At 50.1% G+C, this 7502-nt stretch overlaps 1 non-coding gene across 1 annotated transcript; it reads right to left on the bottom strand.

Annotated features, from left to right (window-relative positions):
- Positions 1–5384: 5384 nt before the first annotated feature.
- Positions 5385–5521, bottom strand: LOC111757279 (small nucleolar RNA SNORA2/SNORA34 family). The gene has a single exon (XR_002791650.1). It is a non-coding gene; the product is annotated as a small nucleolar RNA SNORA2/SNORA34 family (small nucleolar RNA).
- Positions 5522–7502: the final 1981 nt, after the last annotated feature.

Genomic DNA, 7502 nt, shown 5'->3' on the forward strand with positions numbered 1-7502 from the left:
TGCCTAGCGTGTGAACTCCCTAGGTTGGAGCCCCAGCCCTGCCCTCTTCATACTGGCTTCCTCCTGCCCACATGATGACTGCCAGCACTATAAAAGTGAGAAATTTCACTATTCCCACCCAGCAGGTGAGAAAGAAACAAGGAAAAGACAGCCACTAGTAACCATGCCGTAAGCTATTTCCTTCCATCTGATTGGGCTACTGGATAGAATACTGTATGCTGATTGGCTTAGACCTAGAATCCTGACCAATCACTGGTAAGAATGACTACGTTTGACGGAGCTAACAAGGATCACCGCCTATATGTAAGCTGGCTTCCAATTGGGGGGTAAATACTTGGACAAAACAGAGTATTCTAGGGTGTTGTGCCTGCCTTCAGCATGACTGCACTATGTTAGGGATGAGGGAGCCCCCACCCACAGGCTGGGTCTTGTGCCCAAGCTCACAGAGCTCACACACAGTGAAATCCGGACTTGAATCCAGACCATCCTTTCTGACTCCGGATTCTTGGTGACCAGGCACTAAGCCCTCCAAGGCTGCTGAGATCCCAGGACAGGGCAGGTCCTGTGTATTCTACTCCCCAAGACACAGGAGCGGCAGGATTCCTCTGATGGCACGGTGACCTTGACTCAACCACACGCAGTGTCCCCCCGGTTGGAGGTGGGATCCCCTCGGCTTCCCAGGGTCTGCAAGACCTCCTTGCTCTCAGAGTTTGCTCCAGGTCCCCAGGCTCCTAGGCATCCATGGACATCCCAGGATGGCCCTACCTTTGCAGTCCTACGCTGCAGTGCTCCCCACGTGGGCTGTTTCTCCCCAGGCTGCACCCCCTTCAGGGGGAGGACCCCACAGAACCTGCTCCAGGCTCTCCACTTGCACTTCTGTCCTCAGAATTTCCAGTACAGCCCTGCTCCCTCCCATGTCCGTTACTTCGCAGAGGCTGTTCCCCGGTTTTGAAGCCCGGTATCCCTGCGTCTCTTTTTCTCCAATGTTTACTTCTTTAGTGTCTGTCACTTTTTGGTTTGCAACCTTGATAAATTCCCTCCTTCTGCTTGAGTTTTCTCACCTGAGAAGCAGAGGCAACAATAAAGGTGCTATGGAGACGAATCGAGAAAATGCACACAACACACTTAGAACATTAGAGTTACCGTGCAACCTAAGGGCTCTTCTCCCAGTCCAGAAGGAATTACAAGGCAGAGTCAGAAGTCGACTGAGCAAAAGTATTTCTCGCAGAGAGAAAATAGAAAGTAACACTTATCGGAAAGAAAAAGCAGAAAGCCCCTGGGCAATAAACCCAGGAGGGGACTGGAGCTGACCGGCTGGTCTCCACACAAACTCTTTGCCTAGGGGTTTTTATATACACAAATGTCTCAGCCAAGCTGAGCTTAACCTATGGGATTACAAGTAGGAAAGTCTGATTTAGAAGCGGCCAATAGGAGTTCGAGGTGTGTGGCTACTTTTGCAAGCATGGTTAATTGTAACTTTTCTAAAATTAGCAGAACAAAGGTCCCCTTCAGAGGAGTACAAACAGAGCCTTAGTGTTACTGGTTGTCTGTGACCTTGTTTTATTGTATTTTATAGGCAAGAAAATTCCTCCCATCTAATAAAGCCTTTGTTTGTTGAGCCCCTGGAGCCCTGGCCTTGGCCGTCCTGCCCTTCCCTGAGTTATCCAACTCCTTCTAGGGCTTGGCCTGGCCTGGCTGCCTGTCCTGTCTGCAGGACTACTATACCAGGACACCCCCCAGCAACACACAGGGCCAGTATCCCTCTAGACATCTTCTGACCTTTCCACAAGGCCCTGCTCATCCTCAGCATTTTCGAGGACTCTTTGTGTTTTGCTGGAACTGATGTTGAGATGACTGTGGGGTGCCCCTAAACCTCACCAAATGGAAGGAGCCTAAGCCCAACCACAGCTGCATGGAGGGCTCATGGCTCACTCTTCCCAGGTCTTCTGTTATTTCCCTGTTTCACTTAGCACCTAATAAGTGCTCCTGAAGAGGTCACTGTTGTGATTAGCATCCCCCTTTAGGTCTGAGTATAGACATCACTTCTCCCAGGAAGCCTTCTTTAAATATCTGTCTTTTTCAGGTCAAAGCCACTTACCCTGCCCCAGACCCCACAAATCCTGTGAAAGTCAATCACCTGCAGTGTTGTCATAACTGATTGCTCTGCTCTTCCCTGGGAGTGGAGATGCCAGAATCTGCCTGGTTTACCCCGGGATCCTTTACACCTAACACACTGCCTGGCACATTGTCGAAAATCAATAGTACTAGTGACCCAGAAAAATGAGGGAACACCCAAGTGGCATCAGTTCTCTGTGCAGCTGAGTCACGGGGCCATCAGAAGTTTCTCGACAGTGATAATGAGGGTTTTCATCTGCGCTAAGAAGTTCTTTCTCTCTCCCGTGCTAGCCTGCCTTCCCTTCTCCCAGAGAGCCCCAGCCCAGAACTTGGCATCCCCTGCTGATCGGCACCTTCTCCTCCCTTCCTACCTTATTCTGCAGAATGTGTGCTCCCTCCAACCGGCTGCTCTTGGAGCTTCATCAAAGGACCCCGATTTCCCTCCTGCTGTCCAGGCCCATTAGACACTTTCTGGCTGCCAACAGGGGGACACTCTTCCCTGCCCTGGCCAGGCCCCACCCTGGCAGAGAAGCCAGAGCCAGGCCCTCCTGGAACCACACACAACATTCACACAAGTACAGATAATCCATGCGGACGGATGGGAACCCAGGCAAGGATAATCCGAAGCCAGCAGAGGATCGGGAAGTCATTGCTGTTTGGCTTTGAAGTGTATCCAATGAACTTCTTTGTCCTCCTCCCACAGATTTAACTTCTTAATCCTCTTCCACTTCTGCTAATATTGAAATGAGTTTGCCCGCTCTACACACAGGGGGATGCCCCCCAGGATGTGCTGAGCAGCTGCAGGGAGCAGCTTCTTGTCCAAAGCTGGGCAACACAATGAGCCAGTCTGGCTGGGACCCAAGGCGCTGATGCAGTGCCCCTAGGGACAAACCCTGAGAGGCCACTGGTGGCTCCCGGGTCAGCTAAGCTCCTGTTCTGCTGTCTGCCATTGGAACCCACTGGCTGCGCCTCGGAGGAAGCCAAGACCAGCTCCTCCCTTCCACACACACTCGTGCACACATGCGTATACACACATGTGGTCTCACATGAGCCAGAGCCAGGGCTCAAACTCACACTGGGCCCGGGTTTATAATGGGAGATAGCTACAACCCCACAGTGTAGCAGGTACAGAGGGACAGAGGGACAGAGAAGGACAAGAGCCTCCACCAGCAATAAAGCCAGTCCTGAGCTTTGAGAATGAAAACCGTCCAGCTGCAGAGGCCAGCCAGAGAGGTCCAGGGCAGACACAGTGATCCCATGACTCCCGAGGTCCTGATGACCTCAGACCTTGACAGGAAGAGGAGCCTTCCAACTCCTCCCCTCTGTTCCTGACTCCATCTGTCCTGGGCTCCACTCAGTCACTCGGCAAAGCTTCATTGGAGCCCTACAGTGGACAGGTCCCAGGAGAGGCCCTGAGCCCTGTCAGCCCCAGCCTCCAGCCCCGGGCAAAGCAGGCAGTGCGCATGACCTGAACGGGGTGCTAACATTGGGACTACACCGGGGGAGCCCCTGCTCCTCTCAGAATCACCTGCAACAGATGCAGGCACCAGGCCACACTGCACTAACGGGGTGGGCTTAGTTCCTGGACACAGGAGAAGCCTATCCTGTCTCGGCGGGAACCTGGAAGTGTCTTCACAAAGCCATTCTCCAAAAACAAGGACTGGGGCCTCCTTTTCCTATCAGATGAAACCCATCCCTAACAACTCCATTCTCCTTCAAATCCTTTGTGAGACAAGATAATGCAGACTTCCGTGCAAGACAGGTGTGTGTTTACCACTTGTGTGTGCCACCTGGAAAGCTATGGTGTGACACTGGGCAGAGTCCCCTTGGGTCCTCAGTCTTCTCATCTGTGAAATGGGTCAGTGGTGATATAAAGGCATTGCTGAAAGATCATTCATTCATTCATTCATTCAGGAAATCATCAAGGGTACAGGGTTTGTAGTAGGTAGTGTTTCCTGGGGCCCAGTGATATCTTTCAGGGAACTTGTGTTCCCTTTGGTCATTGGTCATTGAGTCTAGATATGGTCTCTCTAAGAACCTTCCCTAACAATGTAGCCATCAAGGCAGCCACTGAAGCCTTGGAGTATAAAAGAGGAACCCTAAATTACGCTTCTCCAGAGAAGCAGAACCAGTAAGGTAAAAGACAGAGGCAGAAGTGGAGAAACAGATGGACGGATGTTACAGAATTAGTTCAAAAAGTCATGAAGGCTGCAAGTCTGGAGTGTATCGATCAGGCTGAAAACTCAGGCATTTCTATGTTACAGTTTGCAATCCACCGGAAACTTTAGCTTTTGCTGTTAAAACCTTCAGGTGATTAGATGAGACCCACCTACAGTTACCCCATTGTTAAGAGCAATCAACTTCACTTAAAGTCTACTGATGTGCAGTGTTAATCACTTCTATAAAATATCCTCACAGAAATAACTAGGTTGGTGTTTGAACAAACAATGGGGCACCAGGGACTGGTCAGCCTAGCGTAGACAGTCTCCCCATTGCAAACCCTACTGCCCAACCCTAGGAATCATCTTAAAGCACTGCCAACAGCATAGGTTTGGAAGTTTTCTGTTCTGTGTGGGTTTTTTTTTTTTTTTTGAGAATGAAACAAAGATAAACAATAAAATGAGACAAGACAAAATAATGGGAATGATATTGGATTACAAAAACAAGACAGTCGGACACCAGCCATAGTAACTGTAATGCACATTGTTAGGTTCTAAATAGATGCTCAGGCCACCAGACGCAGGCACACAAAGTCAATCAAACAGCACAGGCACTAAGTTGCCATCGTTTCAGAAATCTCAGGTGTGAGGCTTCCAATTTCCTCCATGCCTGTGTCTCCTGGAAGTCTTCTGGGTGACATACAGGTGTGCAAAACTAAATTATACATAAGCACTAAGTTGTCTGTTTACTTCAGTTGCTACCATTTCAGAGATTGTAGGTGTGTGACTTCTAATTTCTTTTGTGTCCATGTCTTCTGGATGTGTTCTGGGTGGCTGGAGGTTGGAGACTGCGCCCTGTTCCTTTGTCTTGACATCTTTCTGTGTTCCGCTGAGGCAGCTGGTTGCTGAGTCCTGGGTGTTTCCCACACTGGCGGTCTGTCCCACAGTGCAGGGATTGGGGTAAGCACCTGGGTTCCTCCAATCCAAGCTTCTGGGGTGGCAGAGAGGTGTGGGGCAGCTGCTCAGCGGTGTTCCCCTGAGGGCAGCCAAACCCCGGGAGCATCACTTCCTCTCCTCCGCGTCCAGGGTGGCAGGCTCATGGTGGGGGGAAGTTCTTTCTTTCTAATGAATTGACTATTACATTTCTAAAGTTCTGAAATGACCAACAGATCGTGGGATGATACTGCTTCAGGCTCCTGCTTGAAACCACCAGCTTCAGAAAACTGCCAGCCTTGGTGCAGGGCCACTCTGTGTGGTTCTTGGGGGAAGTATTTTCCCCAGGCAACGGACTAAGTGATCAAGGAACCCATGTGAGTGGCCAGATAAGCAGTCAGGGAAGAGTCCTTCTCAGAGGGCCATTGAGACAATCAGCCCCCTGGACCTCTGCCAACATGCTCTTTCAAATTCATCACTAGTCACTATCAACCATGAATACTTTCTTCTGATGCAACCCAGATCTTGAGACTGTACTGTCCTTGGGGTTGCCACAAGGCTTCTTCGAATTAGAGAAGAAAGGGTTTTTCAGCTTGGTGAAATATCCTCCACTCTACCTACCCTGTCTATGCTGGCCTTTGATTTATACCCACCCAAGTCACTGAGGGAAGGGGCAGGAGAAAGCATGAGGCCCTGCGCCGTGCGAGGGACCTGCACTGGTCAGGAACAGGCTGGGAGAGGCTGCAGGGACAAACCTGCCTGGAGGTCTCAGGGACCCAACACAACAAAGGTCCCTTTCTCACTAATGGTGCACGTTGGTGTAGGTTGGCAGGTGGCTCTGTTGCAATTACTCAGAGGCCTGGACTGATAGAGGTATCCTCACTTTGAGATGGTGTTACCCCGAATTCCAGGGCCTCCTTGGAAGGGCACAGGACAGTATAGAAAATTCACAAGGTTTTTAAATGCCTTGGACTAGAAGTGGCATTTGTTCCGTCTCCTCACCTTCTATTGGCTGGGAAAGTCACATGACCTCACCCAGCCGTTAAGAATTCTGGGAAATGTAGTCACCTGCACATCCAGCAAGGAGTGGAGAACAGATCAGCCATTCTCTGGCAAAGCCCTTTTTCACATACAAGTATTGCCCGCTATCAATACTCAATAGTATGAATTGTGGTTGTTTAACAGACTAAGGGAGCAAGGGCCTCTCCCACCATCAAACGCAGGTGCTTGAGGGTAGAGGTTTCCAAGAGCTATTTTTGACAGCCTCGAAATCTTTGTAACTTCCTTCCTGGTTTTGACCTGGGTTCTGAATCAGTGTTCTCAATCTGGGTACACAACGGGAGGATTCCCCCAAGCTTTAGCTATGAACTAAACACAAAGTAGAAAACAGAATACTGAATTATTTGCTTTGTTAAAAAAAATTCATAACAAGTAGAGTGGGCTCTAGGCTCACCCTGGCAGGATGCAGAGGGAAGGGAACCCATAGTGGGGCGCTTCCCTCCGAATTTACATCTCCCCAGACAAGGGCTGCGAACCCCTGCCCTGAGCAGCACGGTTTTACAGTCAAAAGCCTTCTGCAAAGTGCAGAGAACTTTGTGACCACTGGGGGGGGGGACCGCAACAGTCATGTCACAGAACAGGCCTGAGGGCGTCTGGTCCCCCCTGGGAGGCAGCAGCCTGGTGGGGAGTCAGATGGATCTGAGACAGAACCCAGCTCTGCTCCGCCAGTGTCTCTGAGCTTTGATTTCTCCAGGGAAGAAGGTACCCACACAGCCCACCTCCCCCAGGATGGGGAGGGACACAGCAAAACAGGAGGAGGTGTGTGAGCCTCGAGCAGGTGCCTGGATGTCTCTCTTGCCCTCGCCTTGTCTGCCTAATGGGCAACTGGCACGGGGCACGGAGGTGTCGGTGCCTGTCATTAAGAATGCAGAGCGAGATGCTGCATCTGCCTTGGCCTGTCAGGAGACGTTTAAAAGGCTGTTTTGAAAAAGAAACGGAAGTGAGTTACATATTCAAGTACAGGAGCTTGGTTAAATAAACTCATTCAGACTGATGAAGATTGTGCCACCAAATGTTTACAAGGAATTTGAAATAGCAAAGGAAATGTTTATGACACAATTTGCCAAGAAAAAAAGGGGGGCGCAATATGGTATACACAAAGTGGGATCAACCATGCAAACACAGGGGCCTGGGGCCTGGGAAAAAGTCTTTTTGAAATATCAACCTCTACTTGGATTATGGCTGTTGGGTGAGATGCTATTCTTTCCTTTACAGATTGTGTTTAATTTTGTGTTC

This window comes from Cavia porcellus, unplaced genomic scaffold (assembly GCF_034190915.1).
Source record: "Cavia porcellus strain 051 isolate PalLab524CR breed Dunkin Hartley unplaced genomic scaffold, mCavPor4.1 scaffold_25, whole genome shotgun sequence".
NCBI classification, from domain to species: Eukaryota; Metazoa; Chordata; class Mammalia; order Rodentia; family Caviidae; genus Cavia; species Cavia porcellus.